The sequence below is a fragment of the Sus scrofa genome, chromosome 13 (genome assembly GCF_000003025.6).
Source record: "Sus scrofa isolate TJ Tabasco breed Duroc chromosome 13, Sscrofa11.1, whole genome shotgun sequence".
Lineage (NCBI taxonomy): Eukaryota > Metazoa > Chordata > Mammalia > Artiodactyla > Suidae > Sus > Sus scrofa.
The window spans coordinates 156,405,234-156,427,939 of NC_010455.5; the positions used below are offsets into that span (position 1 = coordinate 156,405,234).

A 22,706-nucleotide genomic window follows, 5' to 3' on the forward strand; every position below is an offset into this window, starting at 1 on the left:
TCAAGATTAGTTCAACAATTTCAATTTTTTTCTCTGTAAAACATGTTTCACAAGAAGGATCAAGATTTTAACTATTAAAAGTTATTGTACCAACATGTGTGAAGCATTTACTTCATGTAGGCCACTCTCCTATAATGAGAATAAGACATAGCCTTGCTCTTCAAGGAGTTACTCTTAGTTGGGGAACAGAGACTAAACAGATGCATGAGGATGACAGAAAATCTGATTGAGATGAGCACTCTCTATTCCTGTTAGGTGAGCTCTATCAGTCAGTGAAATAAGTGAACAAGGACAATGAAATATTAATAGAAAAAAATAATTAATGCAAGATGTTGACCGTATTTTTCTTGACTATCAATCCTGACAATCATAATTTCATTTATTTAGTGTATATTCAAATTTTTGTAAGAATTGTTACTCAATCATAAAACAGAATTGTTTTGACAAGTTTCAGTATTTATTCAAGAACATGGGGTCCCACTGAACCCCATCATCTCTATTCAAAATAGAATTGTAAAATGCTGTTTCTGAAAGGTTTCCATAAAATGTATATGTAACACAAATGGCATATGTTTTGCATTAGGCTCAGCCCCTTTTCCTTCTTGCATTATAAGTCCATTTACCAAATAAATGCTCTTGTCATTTTATTGAAAACATGTGTGGTAAAGGAGCAGCACCACATACCATGATCACAGTATTTCAGTAGGAAAAAAAAATCTATTAGTTATGAATCTTCTCCCAAAACACTTATCTTGAGCACCCATCATTGTATCTCCTTTTTTTTTTTTTTTGACTCATGATTGTATCAAAATAGTTCAGCCATGTTGTCTTCCTTTTTTTCCCTCCTTTTCCATTCAGAGTATCTTTCTTCATCCTGAGATATAGGAGACATAAAACAGAATGCTCATTTACAAATCTTAGGGAGGTCTTATCAAAAATATTCTTGGAATTCCCATTGTGGCTCAGCAGTAACGAACCCAACCAGTATCCATGAGGACACGGGTTCAATGCCTGGCCTAGCTCAGTGGGTTAAGGATCTGGCATTGCTGTGAGCTGTGGCGTATATTGCAGATGTAGCTAGAATCTCACTTTGCTGTGACTGTGGTGTAGGCTGGCAGCTACAGTTCTGAGTCAATGCCTAGCCTGGAAACTTCCATATGCCACGGGTGCAGCCCTAAAAAAAAAAAGAGAAAAACTTCTCAAATATTGTCTGCTAGGATGTTAGCTTCTCCCTAAATCATTATACAAAGATAAGGGCTAATTTAATTAAACCTTCTAAAATATATAGGACTACATAACTCTACAACTCTAACATGATTAGAGGAAAGAAATAATAACAATTAATATTTAATCCATATTTACTATGTGTCAGGAACTCTTCTAATAGTTTTATACAAGTAATGCCCTTTAGTCCTCACAATAATCTTATGATCTGCATACTATACCCATATTTAACATCCACATTTAGTAAATCTACATTTTATTATATCCATATCTAACAAACCAGAAAACTGAAGCTCAGAAGCTAAGCAACTTGACAAGGTCACTCAACTAAAGTGGTAGAGCTGGGACTTTAATCAGAAGCTTGGGTTCCAAAGCGCAATTAATCATTTTAACACAGTGCCTCACCGGGCACTGAACCCTCAGCTCCATTCCAATTCAGTAGGGGATACTAGCAGAAAATTATATAGAGTCACAAGGCAAATGCTGAATATATAGCTTTCTGTGTAAGAAATTGTGGCTCTGGACCCTTGCACAGAGAAATTCGTTATTGAATTAGACGAATGATCTGGTTAGATAAAAACAAACAAGAAATCTGTAAGATTTTCTGAAACCTATAATATTTGTCATTAAATGAGTTCTTTTTCATTGTCTTTATGCCATTTAACTAATATGTAATAGCTTCAACTAAGGCAAGGACAATACTTTTAAATCCATTTCTGTTTTCTAAAATTTCCAAACATAATTCTTCAAAAATGAAAAAAATCCATAAGCCATAAGAAGAAAAAACAGATGAAAACAAAAGTGGAATTAGAGAAAAGAAAGTAAATATAAGTGTAGTGTGCATTTGTTCTAACACTTTAAATCACCCCTCTCAAAAACCTTTATGCTGGAGTTCCACTCTGGAAGGATATAATTTTTCAAGGTTCTTACATCTACTTTTTCTTACTCACTTCTATATAACAATTCATAAGTTTTCTATAATGACATTCTCTGGAAAAATAAAATAGGAAAAAATGAACATTAAATAATATTACTCTTTAGGCAAAGAGTTGATAAAATTTTCACTGAGGACAAAGGAAACAATTGGATAAAATCAGATTCTGAGAATTACCTTATATACTTCAATTTTACACAGTTCTTTTAAAACTACAATGTTTAAATATACACAGCTCTTTCTTTTCACATGTTCAGATGCATTTCTAATTTATTCCTCAGGGGAAATTTAGAAAATACTCTTCCAGGACATAAAGGAATAACTGAATAAATGGAGAGCAATTCAGTAGGAACCACAAATATCGTAAAAATGTATATTTTCCTCAAATTAATATAAGTATTAAATGCTACTTCAGACAACTTCCCAGGAAGGTGACTATGGACTTATGCAAATTGACACTCGGATCCATATGGAAGAGTCACAGGTACTGTATTGCTAAGGCAGATCTGGAAACGAAAAAGATGCAAAATGTACCACCATCCATCAATAATTTTATGAAGCAATTGTAATCAGAAGGTGATATTATGAGAGAATAAGTAAAGGAAACAGAATAATGAGCCAGAACAAAGATGGATGTACTTAAAATTTTTGTTATAAGATTGAGGTAGCATTACACATCGATGAGATTGATTCAAGAAATTATTTGGGAATAATATATATTTACTACAGGGAAACAATAAACTTAGAACACTCTGCCAAGCAAAGCAGAATTCAAAATTGACAAAAGAACTCATAATATTCAAAAGATATTCAAAATATGTTTATTCTTACCAATCATCAAGGAAATAAATAAGATAAATGGACTTTTAAAACAAAGCCCATTTCATGTGAATCAGATTGGCAAAATTTCTGAGGTTTGATAATACTCGATCTAGCAAAGATATGGAGAAAATGGAAATTCATAAACACGTATGAATGCAAGTTAGCACATTCACTATAGAGAACAATTCGGGATCATCTAATAAGACTGGAAAGAGATAAACCCTATGAACAGTTCCACATGTAATATGGCTATTGAGGAAACACTCCAGAAATGAACCAAAATATTATATATGTATGGAATATTCTTTGGAACATTGTTAGTAATAGTAAAAAATAGAAAACAAAATGTTCATCAGTTGTTTTCTTTCATTTTAAAAGCACATATATTGATCGTCCTATGCACTGGCACTACTCTAAAGGGGTGGTAATTTATTTGATTCACATAGCAACTCTATGATCTAGGTACTATTATAATCCCCACTTTGTAGATGAGAAAATTGAGGCACGGAGAGCTTAAGTAACTTCCCCAGGGTCTCACAGCAATAAATGGTATAACTCAGTTACAAAACCAGGTGGTGTGCTTCCAGAGTCTATGCTTTCTCATGCACCGGCAAATTAAGTAATATATCCTATAATATAATACATATTATCAAGTACAGATCTTGAAAACTATTTTGAGGAGGGGGAAAGCAAGTTTCAGAATATTTGCTTTGATAGCACCTGTGTAAGTTTTAAAAAGTTGTAGGCATATGATATTAAATTTTTTTAAAGTGACTGGAAGAATTCATGCTGAGTTTATGAAGTTGCTGATGCTGGGGGATGGGAATGGAAATTAAACCAGGGATAGGAGACTAGGGGCTTTCAAGTTTATGTTTACAATTGGATTAAAGAAACATTTTAGTGAACTTGCTTGTGTGTGCACATGAGTGTGTGTATAAATACCAACATACTAGTGAAGACTGAAATGCCAAGAGGTGTGGATTAGTCAAGGACACAGAAAATATAAGAACTAGAAATCAAACTCAAGATACAGTTTAATATTCTAAACCCAGTGTTCTCTCTTTTAAAACTTTACCTAATCAAATATTTGCCACACACATAAGCTACCTGAAAACAGTTTTAAAAAAGAGATTACTTATTGTGACATACAATCTTTATCTTGAAATTTACCTGTTATTAACTCATTCAACGACATTTATTGGACAATTGTGCCACATAAGTCATTATGTTTGGGTACTATATACAGGTTGATACCCCAGTGAATATAAACTTATAACCTCTGGTTTACAAAACCAGGGCTCCAACCACTAGCAGCAAAAGGAGGTTGTAAAGCTAATAATTGTTCGTTGTTTGAGCCTCTGGAAGAAACTCTTTATAAATTTGACAAGGAGTTATCTTTACACACCATTCTTCATGTTATAATAATAATTTCAAGCATTATCATTGTTATTATTCTCTGTAATTATATAATAATCATGATACCTCATTTCTAACTCTCCAGAGATAAGAGGAAAAATCTACTGGGAAGATGATGAGAGAGATTAGACCAAATGGTCTTGATAAATTTTCTATTGTAATTTTAAACAAAGCCCTAGACACCATCTGACTAATTGCAGATATTTCTGGAAAGCTTGAAGGTCTCCAAATAATTAGGTTGGGGAGAGGGAGGAAATCAGCTAGGAAGCTGATATGTCCCTGGACACTGCTGCAAACTGGCAACTGGCCTGCAGGCCATGGTGGTGCTGGCAGTATGAGCACAAGGCAGCCCATCTTGGAGGCTAATGTGACCTCAGAAGCAGTGGCATGTCTATCCAATTTGAGAAAGCATTTTGGCCGTGAGAAGCATTTCTAAGCAAAGGTTCATAGAGAGAAGGAGGAGGAAACTTGAAGTTAAAATGTATTTGTTATAAGCTGAACAAACAACAATTTTGTATGCACTAACCAAAATGTTCTGTCATTCTTCATCAGTAACTGTTGCATTCAAATTCCTTCGCTAAAGAATAAAGAAGTGTCCGGGGGACTGGTAAATCTTGATTTGCTTCATTAAGTCTGCTGAAAACAAAACTAAACCAAAGATGATAAAGGCATCTTACGACAATCTGGCAATCATTATTGTTCTCACCCACCACAACTAATCTAATACAGTGAAAGAAACATTAATAGAATTGTTTTTAAATTTAAGAAAAAGATAATGATAAATATCAATGTTGGCAGGCAAGAAGGCTATGTTTTAGCTGTAAGATATAAAGGGAAGAAAAAGTTCTTCCTTGCCAATAGTCTTCATTTCTTTATTTAAACATCAAATTTCTTGCAGAGAAGTTTCTTCCTGATGAGAATATTGATAACAGCTTTTGTAGCAGCCACAGAAGAGTGATGTAGAAATCTGGTTTTATACTCAATAAATTCAGTACACACCATCAGAGACTATATTTTAGAGTCTTTGCATAGTTCAACATAGGTATATTCATTTCCAAGAGCAGACATAACACACTCCCTTGGACTGAGGCTTGAAACGTCACAGATTACTTCTCTGACAATTCTGGAGGCTAGAAGGCCAAAATCAAATTTTGACAGGGCCATACTCCCTTTGCATTCTCTGGGGAAGAATCTTTCCTTTCCTCTTCCAATCTTCTAGTGGTTGTCAGCAATCCCTGGTGTTCGATAGTTGCACCACTCCAAACTCTGCCTCTGTCATCACACACCCTTCTTTTTCCTGAGTTTGTCTGTATGTCTCCAAATCCCCATCCTTTTTAAGAACACTGGTCAGTGCATTTAGGGTACACCCTAATCCAGGATGGCCTTATCTTGATTATGTCTGTAAAGACCCTATTTCCAAATAAGGGCACACCTGCAGGTATCATGGCTTAGGGTTTGAGCAAATTTTATTTTTTAGAAAATATAATTCAACCAATTAAAAATAGGTTAAATGTATATTTGAATTCTCTGAATCTGTGAAGCAGGGATAGATAAGGCAAATGGCTTTCAGAGCAGTAGCTGATTCAATTTAAAATAGAATCATGAAGTTACAAGGAAGAGAATCTTTCTGTATGATTATGCAGAGCAAGAACAGACATTCAATCCCATGAGTCCTGATATCCTGGGTATGAAAAAAGTAAAAAGGAGTATCACATCCAGTCCAAACAGCTAGGCCTTAGCAGGTCACGGAATATTATAATTTAGATGCTGGCAATAAGGGCAGGGATAGAAGTGAGGCACAGGAAGGAAGTCTGTTATGTCCATTTCATAGAGAAGGAAGCTGAGAGAAAGAAATGTTACATAAACTATACAAAATCTAGCAGCTAACAAGTGGTAATATTGGAATTCGAAGTTTTTCAGTCTGGGACCAGAGTCCTTAAATTCCTTGCAATTTGTATTTCTTCCTTAAAGAAATGGCTAAAGAAAATAGCTGTAGTTTCTCATAGTAATACCATTTTAGGTAATCCCCTTAAGCAGATGCACACAAGTACCTTTGCCTAGACCTTCAGTGGGCATCTAATTTCCCAGGAAATCTCTTAGGAAATGTTATCATAGCTGAAGTTTAGTATTCCTGCTCCTAGATATTTCTTTATGCCAGAAATATAGCTGATGAATCCCTTCAGATAAGATAATGTAAATATATGGGCACAATTCCACTTAATCCAGCTTACTTTCAATTTCCCCAAAATTTCATGAGCCACAGAACACTATGCCTTGCCCAAGCTGTCTACTTCTGTTACATTGTTTCATATCCCTTTTCCTCCCAACCATCTTGGCCCATTGTTACTTAGAATTCACCTACATTTTAAGTGTCACCCCCACATAGATTCATATCTTGATCCCTCTCCACCACCCAGACTGAGTCTAAATCTTCTGTCTTGTGATCATTTGGGATCTACAGCCATGGCACTCTCACCAACCAAACACAATCACCCCTTCCTTCTTCCTAAGAGAACCTAGAAATTATTCAAGTAATCAACCCAACCTATGAATCTAAGTATGCAAAGTTAACCCACTTCCAACTTGAAGGGGATGCCCTTGATTTTTATAAAAGCCTCATTGTATCTGTAAGCTATTACCAATCACAAGTTTCGGTAGTTTAAAGTTTCTGCAGTTTGTTATTGATCATGATTATGTGGGTTGGCTAGTCTAATATTTTTGTCAGTTCCATATCAGCTGGAGCTGGACCTCCAATGACCTCAGTTCTTCAGCCACAGCTGAGACCTTGGCTGAAATAGTTTAGAAAACTGAGAGCTTTATCTTCTTTTGGGCTCTGATCCTGTAGCAGGAAAATCTGGGTTTCTTCACGTGGTGGTAAAGGGTCCTCTAGCAGAAAGAGAGAGCAAACTCCAACACATAAGCATTCTCAAGCCTTCGCTTTTTCCCATTTTTTAATGCCAATTAGCCAAATCTCTCCTTCTGTCGTTTGAATATATGGCCAAGCCTATATTCAAAAGACAGAGAGAGATTCTACTCTCTAAGCATAAAATTCACATTGCAAAGGGGTAAGCATACAGGAAAGGGAAAAATTGCAATGACTTTGTCAATGAGAGCTGATGCGATCACCTTATTTAAAATCGCAATATAGCCTCATCTATACTTATTGATCCCCTTTAACATGATCTTGTTTCTATAGTACATGTCACATCCTAACATGCTGTGTTATTTACTTATTTTGTCTATTGTTTATTGTTCTGTCTCCTCCTTTAAAATACATCTTCCCTAGGTAGATATCTTTGTTCATTAATTGATCCACTTAGAAAAGTATCTGACACACAATAGTTGCTCAAGAAATATTATTTGAATGAAAGTGTGAAAGGCCCATCAATAATCCAAGGCTATTGGGAAACTCCTATTCAGTCAGAGAAATTATCTCCTTCACATCAAAGGGAATGCAGATAGAAAGACTCCAGCTAAGCCGAAGGCCTAGATTGGACTGGTCACTGAAGAATCCTTAAAACTGTTCTAAGAGATAAAATTTATATATTTATAACAAAAGAACATCAGTAATCTAAGAATCTAATACCAATTTGTGACTGTATTAGTCAAATTATAACTTTCCTGCCTCTTTTGAGTTAAAAGCATAAATCAGTGGAGGAGGCCAATCAGCTCTTTCCCCACCAGCCCATTAGGCAATGTCTAATGGGAAACAGAGCTGAGCTGAAAAGGGAAGGGGCTGGAACTCAAATAAAGTTTGAGGTTTTAATTATCACATGAAACAAGACCTATAAATTGCTGGCCAGAGAACTTTGACTGTCTGAATGTAATTAGAAAGGTCATGAGGCTTTCCTGAAATTTTATCCAAGAAAAGGAAATACTAGCCCCATTGAACAAATTGAAAGAATAGCTAGAGGGGGAAGTGGGAGATAAAATTTCTTTATCTCCCAATCCATATTTGACGAACATAATGGTTACATTGCCTTTTCCAATAGTGAGAGATGCAGTTGCAAAATGACTCATTCTCTATTCATAGCAATGCCTTCTACATGGAGGAAAGAATGCTTGTCAGATGCATGAAAGAAGAGAGCTAACATTAATTGAATATGTGCAAGGGAATAGGAGCAGGCAGGAATTATTTCATAAAATCTTTCCCAAATGCTATAAACTAAATATTATTATCATCATCTTATATATGAGGAACTGAAAGCACAGAAAAATTAATGTGTAGTCAGACAGGAAGTAGCAGAGCTTGGCTTGAAACAGGGTTCTTGCTGATTCTAAATGTCTATCTTTTCTGTGAGAAGCCATCGCCTTCCACACTGAAGCAGAATCAGATATAACTCCTCTACTCACTTAGTGTATAATCTTGTGATATCATAAGACCCTGGAGAGTGTCCATAAATCACTATCATACAAGGTCCCAAGCGTTTTAGAAGATGCCCTGGGAAGTCAGAAGAAGAAGTCACTTTCAACTGAGGATCAGGGAAAACTTCCCAGCAGAAATGGCATTTTTATTGCACATCATAATTATGAGAGAACCAAAGCCCTCTTTTCTATCTTTTAGAATGAGTCCTATTTACATTTTTCCAAATTTTTAAATAATCTATTAAACCGAAAGTAACTTAGATCCACTGTCTCTCATATTCTTCCTAAATATATCTTCCTTTCTCACACACACACACACACACACACACACACACACACACTCACGCAATCTAAGAAGGAAAAAAAAGAGGATAGATTCCCCATCTCCATTTCTTTGTGCATATGACACATCTATTCTTAAAGCAGTTCGGTCTCCTAGTACTCTTGAAATAATGTAAAAACAAATCTGAGTACCTCAATCATTATAAATTTTATTAATTAATGTTTACATATGCTTTGACAAATGTAATTATTATTTCTAGCATTTTCTTCATTCTGAAATTCTAAGTTGTTTATCATGCTAAATAGGCAATATCAGTTACATCCTTTCAAAAGAAGAGAGGGCAAATGTGTAGTAAACATCACTGTACATCATAATCTATGATGTGCCAAGTCCTAATGTCAAAAGGGTGTAGTTAATCATGAAACTTTAAGTGATTAAAAATTATAGAGTATAACAGGTAATTTATTTTGTCTAAAAATATATATTGAAAAGTTATAACATAATACTTTTTATAATTATACGCTACAGCATTATAAACTAATATATAAGGATAACAGTGCAAATTTACATCACATCATAAATGGCTATTTGTAACTTGCATAGCTTTTCATTTTCAAAAATTTCAGAGCACACTATGGAATAATAGACCAAAGATCTGATCCACATAAATTGATCAAACACAAAATCCAAAATTCGGTTTAACCAACCTAATTCTCCTCAAGAGACTAATCTAGGTCTAAAATTGAACCCAAAGTGAGCAGTTAGAAGCGGATGAATCCAACACTTTAACTCTGCCGAATTTGGATATAGTCCCAAAATGTAATTTATGAATCACATAAATGAAGATTTACCTTTTCAATCAGATTAATCATTAAATAGAAGGAAATAAATAAAGAAAGAAAATGTTTGTTTTGACAGTTACTAAGCACTGGAAGTTACACATATTATTTCATTAAAATAGTTTACTACAGAACATTGGGTTTTGAACACTCATAATCTGTTCCCAGAGCCAGGCACTTCACCATGCTATAGGTCTTATAGTAGGTGATAGCTAAGCTTTGTACTAATAAAATTATTGAGCAAACAGCATTGTGGCAGTTTGAAATTGTTATTTTACCATTTGTAACAGTTTGGAAACATGCAGAAAATGGTAGAGGAGTTTGAACCAAGGCTGTTGCTTTACCAGGGATCCCCTTGAAAACTCAATACATAATTAAGGGTCCTTCTTAATAGTTCAAGTTTGAACAGGTTGCCTTAATTCATCTGTTGATGAAACGAGTCTTTTTTTCCCCCTCAGTTTTCCTCTTGTTCTTTTGTTGATCCACAATTAGCAAGGTGAGACTGAGAAGCATTAGATGCACAAAGTCCACAAAAACACATTGCCCACTGCAACCATATGGCTCCAACTCAAGCACAGGCTGACTTCAGTCTTGTCTGTTCATGGTCCATGGTGACTTCCTCTCCCCATCTCTGCTGCCACTTGTAAGGGTATGACCTTTACCTAGAAGGGCACCCACAAGAAGTGTTGCCATGGGTTGTATATGCCACATGGCAGCTCCATAAATTCACTGCCTGGATGTGGGCTGGTTTCAGGGCTGCCAGCACTGCTGCTAAAGTGGCTTTTGCTGTCACTCTTCCTAACTCATCCATTGTCCAGTGTTGCTCTATGAGATCCCAGCTGCATCCTCTTACTTATCCCCATATGGACTCCGGTATTAATTTCTCCATGGTACAGAACCAGGAATGAAATTGTTTGGCCATAGTTTATACACATATATAATTTGACTAATAACGACCGGGAAGCTTCCCAGAACAACATCGTTCCTACCAGCAATACATGAAAATTCTTACTGGCTATTTTTATTCTCAGGGTGGTTGCTCCTAATTTAAGATCTATATTTATGGGTTTTCTCCTTATGTTATCTTTATCAGTTTCTTAAATATAACGATACTAGTATCCTTGCAGCTTTCATATAATTTTGGTCTTCCTCTCTGCCTCCTATCTCCAAATAAGGTTGATGTTATTTAGAGTTTATTTTCCTCAGTCTGAGCTTTTTAAAATAATATAATACCCTCTATCTTTTGACTACACATTACTTCATGTATCTCTTATGGAACGCTTCTGCTTTTATGCATCTTTTGTACATGCTCCAAGAGTTTTTCAAAGTGGATTTCCATATGGTACATAGTCTGAAGCCTGATTGCATGTAATGCACTTGGTCCTACCATGCAGTTACGGAGTTAAAAAGCCTGATATCAATCAAAACATTTTTCCTTATTATGCTCATTCTCTTTGGATGAATTTCCACTCGTCTTTGATGTTCTAGAATTTAATTATAATACATCTAGGTAATACTAATGGCTAATGCTAAAATAGTTGTTATCTACAAGGCACTATTCTATGGGCCTTATACATCTGTTAATTCATTTACTCTTCACTTTAATTTTCAAGATAGTAAGGGAGACATTTTATTATCCTAATTTTATTGGTTGGGCAAACTGAGATATAGAAGTTTACCTTATGCACATTTCAAATAACAGGCCTGTTATTTTTTTAAATTCCAGGATATTAATATTTTTTATTTCCTCAAATTTATCTTCCCATTGTCCCCCACTATGACCACTTAGTATCTTTCTTTTGAGAATATTAACTGTGCGTTAGAACTTTTATTTCTGTCCTCTAAATCTCATAGTTTATTGTTATATTTTCACTTTTTATTTTTTTCTGTTAACCTTATGAGAATGTTCAGTCTGATTTTCCAGCCAACAGGTTATTTCTTCAGCTGCATCATTTGGATTATTTATCTTTATTTCAACTATTATATTTTCATATGTACTATTTCCATTTGGGATTTTTATGATTCTTCTCGTATTTTATTAACACCTCTTATCTCAGAGTATCTCAAACATTTTAAATTCTTAGTCCATCTATTCCAAGAATTCTGTTTCATATGATATTAGTTTGCCATCTTTTTTTTTTTTTTTTTTTTTTTTTTTTTTATTCTTATGGCAGTACCCACAGCATATGGAAGTTCCTGGGGCAAGGACTGAATCTGATCCACAACTGTGATTTTTAACTCACTGCCCTGGGCTGGGGATCAAACTCACACCTCCTCAGTAACCCAAGCCACCGCATTCAGATTCTTTTTTTTAGGCTTTTATTTTTTCTATTATAGTTAATTGACATTGTTCTGTCAACTTCTTCTGTACAGTGACCCAGTCATACTCTTAACCAACTGTGCCATAGCAGGAACTCCTGTCATCTTTGTTTTATAGGTTATTCTTCCCAATATCTACATGTTGTTGTTACTGTTGTTGTTTTCCCTGTGAATTCATGATACTGTCTGATAATAAGAATTACAGGAGGGTCTAAATTATATTCCTCCTGATGTAAACAAAAGAGAAATGGTGAGACTAAGGGGACCTCAATATACTAAAGAATCTCTCTCAATCACTTCTTTTTGCTGTTGCTCCACCAGGCAAATCTTCTAAATCATTTTTCAAGTTGGTAAAATCTCATAGCCCAAACACTGAAAAAGAACTAGGGCAGAAAGTAAGATCTCTGGCAGCTGACATCTGTTCCATTAGTATCTCACCCAAAGCAGAGATTTTGCAGACCCTAATATTACACCCTTGACACAGCTAGGTCCAAGCCGTTGCTGAAGATTTCTGTGCAGATGAGACAAAAACAGTCCCAAGGTACAGACCAGTAAGGCTGAGAGGAACTGAAAACCTCTCTCTTAAACTTTCTTCCCACAGCTCAGTCAGGCTGCCCTTGAACCTCCACTGATGCCTGTATCTCTCAGGGGTTTCTGAGCTTTTATACCATTTCCAGATTCAGGCTTTTCTCTGCCTCTGTAGTTTCACCAGATAGATTTGGGGGAGCAAGCAATAGACTGTGCTAATCCACTCTCTTGTCAGGGACCAAATGCACACCTTTCTGATTTTTCTTCCTCTTTTATTTGGGAACAGAAAAGAGGAAAGAAAAATTCAGCCAATCTTGCTTAGGCACAGAAAAACAGCCATCAGGCTAATTTCCAAACAAAGCATGTCTCTTCCCTTTGTACATTTCAACCTTCTAGATTCCTGACTCCCTAATCAGCCAGAATCATCTTTCCAGCTACTGGAGGGTGTGTTTCTGTGACCTTCAAGCCACTCTTTTTCTTGTGATGGAAACTTCTGTAGGCTTAGATACTACTGTATACGTAAAGTCCTTAACTTGTTCTAGATGTGGAGTGGGCATGGGTGACATATTACAGTCAGAAACAGATCTAGAATTTCCTATTTTTATTTTGAGAATGACTTTGGATCTGACAATATAACTCTTCTTTCAATTATAAGGTTCCATAGCTTATTCAGTACTCTTGTGTTCTAATATCTTCAAACAACAAGAAACAAAAAAAAGAAACCTCATAAAGCTTCCAAATGCATTAGATTGCTTCTGGCAGGCACAAAAGGAATACTCACATTTTAAATTTGTTATGGGAAACTGCAAAGATCTCACCACCGCATTAGATGTTTCAAGTGGATGTTTAGGATAATCTAAATTCAGAAATTCTTCTTTCAAAACATTCTAACTGTTAATAAATTACCCAGGTATTGCACCTTCTGTGCCTTGCTGATTCAAAAGAAGAAAAGCTGTTCTTTTCATTTGGAGCAGAGTCTGTGATTATGGGCCAACTAATTAACTTGTCTAATGTAGAAGGGATGATGTAATTTTCACTTCTAGTTTTTCTCTCTTCCATATGGACAGGGTTGCCACTTATAAACACTGTGACTGCTGTTGGGCAAAAACTTGTCCTAAGAACTTGCTTTAAGCTCATTTTTATACCCACCATTCAGCAACCTTAGCAACAGAGAAAATTTTTAACAGCTAGACAAACTAAGTTACCAAGTTGAATTTTCACATATTCTTATTTATTAAAGGCAGGATTTTTCCCTCAGCATTTTCTGAGCTTCCTTCCAGCCTTTAATATTTATAAAAAATATCACTATTACTTAATAAAGCAAACCATTGCATGGAGAAGAGATACTATCTATGTTTTCTTGCCAGATTTATACATGGCAAAATCACAGGGGAAAAACAAGACTTCAGAACACAGCAGCTTCTTACAGGGGGCAGGAGGCAGTGGGGACAGTGAGGGGTTACTCTGGCATTTTAGTTAGGTTATTTAGCCTGTTTCTCTCTTGCAAAAGGACAATTCCTATTGTTCACTGGTTAGATATTACTCTTAGTCAAACTATAAACTCAAATTAAAACTTAAACTACTTAGTGATACTTGATTTTAAAAAACCCTTAGCAATAAGCATTTGAACATTTTGTAGAGAAAAAGAAAGCAAACCCAACAGCATGCTTCTCATTGATCCAAGAGAAATTTGTTTAAGCCAGATAAGGATAGACATGTATACTTCATCTATAAAAATAATGGCAACCACATTAATATTGATAAAAATAATAAATAACCCTCTAAGGAGAAAAGCATAGATGACAAAAAGACATCTGTGATATATAGCCCAAGAACTAACAATTTAGATCCAGGATTATAGGGGATGCTGGCTGATTTATAAAATGCCTTACTGCCTTGGGTTCAAGTGCCAGTAAGTATCATCAATACTTTCATCCTTAATATATGCTTTTTAGTACTTCTAAATAGCTGATGCAGTATTTCATTTATGACCATACTGAGGAGGTTGCTTTATGCAATCTATAGACTTAGAGAAGGGAAAAAGCCTGGGCAGGTGGTTAAGTGCACATTGGAAACTGGCACTATTTCTGACAGTGCCTATATCTGCACTGTGACCTTGAGAAACAGCCATGAAATCTCAGGACCTAGAAGAGACCTTAGCAGTGTCTAATCCAGCCTCTCTGAGGTCATGCCTTCTCTTCCAGGAATAGTTCTAAGGCTTTGTTCACACCTTCTATATCACACTTGGCAGATAATGATAATAATAGCCAACACTACTAAGTCTTCTGATATGTCAAGCACTGTTCTAAACGCTTTACATGTACCAGTTTATTTAATCCTCAACATAGGTCATTGAGAAAGGGATCTTTTCTGTTCTTATTTTTTTAAGACAAGAAAACTCATTCCTAAACGATTTTTTTTTATTGGAGTATAGTTGACTTACAATGTTATATCTGTTTCAGTGGTACAGCAAAGTGAATCAGTTATACATATAAATATCTTAATTCTTTTTTCCCATACAGATTATTACAAACTATTGAGTAGATTTTCCTGTGCTATACAGTAGGTTCTTGTTAATCATCTATTTTATGCAATGTATATATGTTTTCCCCACTCTCCCAATTCCTCCGTCCCTGCAAAGGTTTCACCCATGGTAATCATAAGATTGCTTTTAAAATATGCAAGTTTGTTTCTGTTATTTTTTTTTCTTTCTTTTTGCTATTTCTTGGGCTGCTCCCGTGGCATACTGAGGTTCCCAGGCTAGTGGTCCAGTCGGAGCTGTAGCCACCGGCCTACGCCAGAGCCACAGCAACTCAGGATCCGAGCCACGTCTGCAACCTACACCACAGCTCAGGGCAATGCCAGACCCTTAACCCACTGAGCAAGGGCAGGGACCGAACCCGCAACCTCATGATTCCTAGTCGGATTCGTTAACCACTGCGCCACGACGGGAACTCCTGTTTCTGTTTTATAAAAAAGTTCTTTTGGATCATTTGTATTAGATTCCACACATAGATGATATTATATATTTGTCCTTCTCTGTCTGACATACTTCACTCAGTATGATAATCTCTAGGTCCAACCATGTTGCTGCCAATGGTATTATTTCATTCATTTTCTGAGGCTGAATAGTATCCCATTGTATATATGTACCCCATCTTCTTTATCCATTCTTCTGTTGATGGACATTAGGTTGCTTCCATGTCTTGGCTGTTACAAATAATGCTGAAATGAGCATTTGGGTGCATGTATGTTTTAAAATTTTGGCTTTCTTCAAATATATATCCATTGTGGTAAGGGAAGAAAAACACCACAGTATTCTTTATTTCTATTAAGTCTGCCATTATCCTTTCTTCTCTTTCAATCCCTCTTGAATTTCTTATCTTTCCATGTAGGACAGAGGTAGAACATATAGGCTAAGGGTTGCAGTGGTGATTTTGCCCACCTTTTAGAATATCCTGTGGAGAAACTGTGTTGGCATGTATGATCCATTGCCCTCAGATTTGAGGCCTCATTAGAAAACCAGGAACTCAGCATACACAACTGATAGGAACTGAGTATTGTTTCCCCAAATTTGTATATTGAAAACTTCCCCTTTCCCCATGGGATGGGATTAGGAGGTGAGGTCTTTGGGAGATAATTAGGATTAAATAAATGAGATCAGTGTCTTTTTTTTTTTTAAAGGCTGCACCCACAGCATATGAAAGTTTCCTGATCAGGGACTGAATCTGAGATGGATCCCATAACCTACCACACTGGACCAGGGATTAAACCCTCACCTCCTCAGCAACCTGAGCCACTGCAATTGGATTTTTAACCCACTGCACCATAGCAGGAACTCTTGGATTAGTGCCCTTTTTTTTTTTTTTTTTTTGTTTTGTTTTTGATCTTCTAGACTGACTTTATTTTCTTTAAGTTTATATGATTTTTATTTTTTCCATTATGGTTGGTTTAGAGTGTTCCATCAATTTCTACCAAACAGCAAAGTGACTCAGTCAGACATATATATATATACACATATGTATGTATGTATGTACGTTCTTTTTCTCACATTATCCTCCATCATATTCCATCACAAGTGACTAGATATAGTTCTCTGCACTATAGCAGCATCTCATGGCTTATCCATTCCAAATGCAATAGTTTGCATCTATTAACCCCAGACTCCCAGTCCAACCCACTCCCTCCTCCTCCCCCTTGGCAACCACAAGTCTGTTCTCCAAGTCCATGAGTTCATTTTCTGTGGAAAGGTTCATTTGTGCCCTATATTAGATTCCAGATATAAGTGATATCATAAGGTATTTGGCTTTCTCTTTCTGACTTACTTCACTCAGGATGAGAGTCTCTAGTTCCATCCATGCTGCCACAAATGCATTATTTTGTTCTTTTTTACGGCTGAGTAGTATCCCATTGTGTATATATACCACATCTTCTTAATCCATTCATCTGTCCATGGACATTTAGGTTGTTTCCATGTCTTGGCTATTGTGAATAGTGCTGCAACGAATGTATGGGTGCATGTATCTTTTTCAAAGAAAGTTTAGTCCGGATATATGACCAAGAGTGGGATTGCTGGGTCATATGGTAGTTCTATATTTGGTTATTTCATTTTCTGAGGTACCTCTGTACTGTTTTCCACAGTGGTTATACCAATTTACATTCCCACCAACAGTGTTTATATACAAATATAATTTTAATACTCTTTTTTAAGACACTTTTCCAAGATATTGAGTTATATTTCCCTGTGTTATATGGTAGGCCTTTTGGAATACACTTCTTTTTCTTTCTTTCTTTTTTATTTTTATTTTTTGCTTCTTAGGGTCGTACCCACCACCCACAGCATATAGAATTTTCCAGGCTAGGGGTCAGTTTAGAGCAGCAAGATCCGAACTATATCTGAGACTACACCACTGGTCACAGCAATGCCTGAGTGAGGCCAGGGATCGAACTCACATCCTCATGGATACTAGTTGGATTCATTTCCACTGTGCCTCAATAAGAACTCGCTGGAATACATTTCTGAAAGCGTATATTAAACTCTGTTGCCAAGTAGCTGTTTGCACTCAGAATAATGCCCATTATATAGTAAGTGGTCAATAGTGTTCGCTATTATTATCTGCTAAAGGAGATATACATGGTGATCATTGGCAAATTGCTTACTTTTTCTAAGCTTTATTTTTATTTATCAGTCAGGTTCCTGGCAGAAAACAGATGGCATGCACAGACAGAATAATTAAAGAAAATTTAACAAAAGGTACTCTTTAGAAAATATTGTGTGGACAGCTAAGGAAAACCAAAAAGGGATGACGTTCACCTCTGCACTAACTAACAAGGACTGGCTTGCACACATCAGGTCTGAAGGGCCAGGGAGTGAATAGTTCCTGGAAACCCTGGAGAGCTAGGGCTGTAGCTGCCCCTGCCTAAAAGATGCTGAGACTTTGTACTGAGCAAGGCAACCACTGCCAACCTCCTGAGCAGAAGAGGTGTCAGGAAAAGAATTTGATCTCTCTCTCCCACCCTTCAATTTCCTGCTTTCCTCTCCATTAGCATGAGAATCCAGAGAGCAAAAGGACCTGCATTAAAGAGTCTATAGAGATCAAATTCCTAAGGGCAGGTTTCTCTGGAAAATGTTACAGTCTAGTGCAGCAGAGAATTACTAGTGTATTCACCATCTACAAAATGAGTTTATTATCCAATACTTTGTATGACAACCAAACACTGTGTTAAATGCTATGGAATAGTTTAAAGCTGAACAATAATGTCTGGGCTCTCAAGGACCTTAATTTTTAGAAATAGTGTTTGCTATGACACCAATGTGTCATTAAAATGTTAAAGCTTTAAATGTTAAAATGTTCTAATTCAGGCTCTGGTATTCTGGTATAAGTTTAGATAAGTAACATGAAAAGATTCTCAACATTAGTAATTATTAGAGAAGAGCAAGTCAAAACTATGAGCTATCCCCTCTCACCAGTCAGAGTGGCTGTCATCAAAGTCTACAAACAATAAATGCTGGAGAGGGTGTGGAGAAAAGGGAATCCTCCTATACTGTTGGTGGGAATGTAAATTGGTACAACCACTGTGGAAAACAGTACAGAGGTACCTCAGAAAATGAAATAACCAAATATAGAACTACCATATGACCCAGCAATCCCACTCTTGGTCATATATCCGGACTAAACTTTCTTTGAAAAAGATACATGCACCCATACATTCGTTGCAGCACTATTCACAATAGCCAAGACATGGAAACAACCTAAATGTCCATGGACAGATGAATGGATTAAGAAGATGTGGTATATATACACAATGGGATACTACTCAGCCGTAAAAAAGAACAAAATAATGCATTTGTGGCAGCATGGATGGAACTAGAGACTCTCATCCTGAGTGAAGTAAGTCAGAAAGAGAAAGCCAAATACCTTATGATATCACTTATATCTGGAATCTAATATAGGGCACAAATGAACCTTTCCACAGAAAATGAACTCATGGACTTGGAGAACAGACTTGTGGTTGCCAAGGGGGAGGAGGAGGGAGTGGGTTGGACTGGGAGTCTGGGGTTAATAGATGCAAACTATTGCATTTGGAATGGATAAGCCATGAGATGCTGCTATAGTGCAGAGAACTATATCTAGTCACTTGTGATGGAATATGATGGAGGATAATGTGAGAAAAAGAACGTACATACATACATACATATGTGTATATATATATATGTCTGACTGAGTCACTTTGCTGTTTGGTAGAAATTGATGGAACACTCTAAACCAACCATAATGGAAAAAATAAAAATCATTAAAAATTTTTTAAAAATATATATGTATTATACACATACACACATAAAACTGAATCACTTTGCTATATACCTGAAGCTAACACAACACTGTAAATTAACTGTATTTCAATAAAAATTGTTAAAAATTAATTAAAAAAAGAAATATATCCCATTTGATGTTCATATATTGCCCATTCTCATCATAATTGATATGAACTTTGGCAAGTTACTGAGTCACTTCATGCCTCCTCAAATGCTTACCTGTAGAAGAGGGATGATAATACCTACTTCGTAGATTTGTTACCAAGTACCTGGCACATGGTAGGTACTTGGAGGGTTAAGGACCTGATGCTGTCTCTGAGAGGATGCAGTTTCAAGCCCTGGCTTCAATCAGTAGGTTAAAGATCTAGCATTGCCACAAGCTACAGAGTAGTTTGCAGATGTTGTTGGGATCTGGCATGGCTGTGGCTGTAGTGTAGACCTGTAGCTGCAACTCCAAGTCAACCCCAGCCCAGGAACTTCCATGCACCCCAGGTGTGGCCCTAAGAAGAAAAAAAAAAAAAGAAAGAAAGAAAGAAACTGGTGCTATGAACTTGGAGTCATTGCCATTTTTCAAAGAACTTGAAACATATAGAAACAAAGAAACAAGTAAATAGAATTCAATCTAATCTCAACTCAATTCAGAATTAACAGTGCTAGACTGACTTCAACTATGAACATTGCTTATATATTTAGAGAATGCTCAGGCATTTTATTTTATTTTATTTTTATGTTTTTTTTTTTTTCTTTTGCCATTTCTTGGGCTGCTCCCAGGACATATGGAGGTTCCCAGGCTAGGGGTCAAATCAGAGCTGTAGCTGCCGGCCTACACCAGAGCCACAGCAACTCCAGATCTGAGCTGCATCTGAGACCTACACCACAGCTCATAGCAATGCCGGATCCTTAACCCACTAAGCAAAGCTAGAGATCAAACACGCAACCTCATGGTTCCTAGTCGGATTCATTAACCACTGAGCCACCACGGGAACTCCTCAGGCATTTTAATAATGACCCCCAAATATATAAATGTAAATCTGCTCTCCCTCACACATATGTAACATATAGTCCAATGTGGAAAACCAATGCTAAACATTCTAACAGATTAATACCATTAAAACACATTAATACCACTAAAACCATTGTTATGCATTTTAGCATATCAATACCCACACTGAGTGCTGTAGATGAAGAGAAACTGACCATGTTAACTATAATGGTTAGGAATTATGAACTATTGGCAGTAAAACAGTCCTTAGAAATCACTAGATTACTTCTCTCTCATTCTATGGATGAGAAAACTGAGGCTCAGTAAGGCAAAACCATATACAAAGAGTTGCACAATTGGCCAGTGACTAGTTAGATATAAGAATCAGATCTGTCAACTCGTAAACAAACAGTGAAAATACTGATCTAAAAATGTTGATCTCTTTAATTGATAACACCAAATTCTGGCAAGGATGTGGAGCAGCAATAAGAACTCATTGCTGGTGAGAATGAAGAATGGTAAAATCATTTTGGAAGATGGTTAAGCAATTTCTTACAAAACCAAATATATTCTTACCATAAAGTTTACCAAATTGCCCTCCTTGGTATTTACCCAATTGCTGAGACCAGCTCAGCAGGATGGGGCTGAAGAACACGTGCTGTGAAACTTAAGGAAAAAAGTTAACATAAAACAAGACACAGAGTCATTTATCTTAAGTAAAGGTGGGAACCGGGGGACTCAAGGTCTCAGGGACCAAGAGCACTGCCTCAAGAAACCACACTGCTTTATTGTGCTTTTTAGGATTACATCAAGTGAGAAGGGGGTTGTAGGTGCAGGATATAGGGTTTTTTTTTTTTCAGTTATTTTAAAAATCACATAGCCGGCTGCTAATTAAGCTTTTACTCTGACCTTTAGGCATTTAACAATCATTAGCATTTGAGGAAGCTTGGCATCAGCTATCTATGCATAGCATCTAGAGGATGACCATTGTGCTTCTGCAAATGGCATGCCTATCTGCAGCAACCTGGCACGCCTAGGTTTGCACCTCGGTTCTCCTTGCTAATGCATATCCTGCTAACCACCCCTCATAAATCCTTGGGGCCATGAGGCTCCTCTTTTATTCTTAAGAGGATGTATCATGCTGTGCAAACTGCATGCCAATCTACACAGGTCCCTTGGCTTGCCTAGACCAATGCATTAAGTCCTCATTCAGCTGACCCTATGAATAACATATGCCTTTAAGTCTTTGTTCTTAAGCTTAAGTCATTTACCAGCACTGTGACTGTTTTCCAAGCAGGAATACGGGGTAAAGTAAAGCAGGACAAGATGGAGTTTTCAGCAAAGAGGCTAAGAAAATATTGTAGAAACATGTCTCGTGACACCCAATGGAGTTGAGCATTTATATCCACACAAAAACCTGCACATGGATGTTTGTAGCAGCTTTATTCATCAAAGCTAAAACTTGGGAACAACCAAGATGTCCTTCGATAGGTGAATGGATAAATAAACCATGGTGCATCCAGGCAACAGAACTTCATTTAACACTAAGATGAGGAGTTCCCTTGCTACACAGTGGGTTAAGGTTGCCGCGGTGGCACATGTTCAATGCCTGGCTCAGGAACTTCCACATGCCATGGGCATGGGCAAAAAAAAAAAAAAAAAAAAAAAAAAAAACCAAAAAAAAAAAACCCCAAAAACCAAAAAATAAAAAACTAAAATGAAATAAGCCACCAAGCCAGTAAAAGACATGGAGGAAATTTACATTCATCTTGCTAAGTGAAAAAATCCAGTCTGAAAAGGCTACATAACTATATGATTCCACCAATGTGATAGTCTAGAAAATGCAACTCTATGGAAACAACAAAAACACTAGCAGTTGCCAGTGGCTGGGGGTGGGTTGGGGGGAAGAATGAATAGGCAGAGAACAGAGGATTTTTAGGATGGTAAAAATACTCTGTAATACCATAATGATGAACACATGTCATTAAATACTTGTCCAAGCTCAAAGAGTGTATAACACCTAGAGTGAACCCTCATATAAACTATGGGCTTTGTGATTATGATGTGTCACTATACATGCATGTGTGCATGTGTGTGTGTGTTTATGTATGTGCATGTAATATTTAATCAATAAAACAGCAGGAATTAATCTTTTACAAGAGAGAAATAAGCTACTA

The 22,706-nt window shown here is 36.5% G+C and overlaps 1 long non-coding RNA gene across 1 annotated transcript in view; it reads right to left on the reverse strand.

Moving 5' to 3' along the window:
• Window positions 619–22,706, reverse strand: part of LOC110256437 — a 30,702-nt gene continuing 8,614 nt past the window's right edge. Inside the window, exons 2-3 of the long non-coding RNA XR_002337936.1 lie at window positions 4,923–5,044; window positions 619–874 (exon numbers count right to left, since the gene is read on the reverse strand). This is a non-coding gene — a long non-coding RNA (uncharacterized LOC110256437). The remainder of the gene's footprint in view (window positions 875–4,922; window positions 5,045–22,706) is intronic.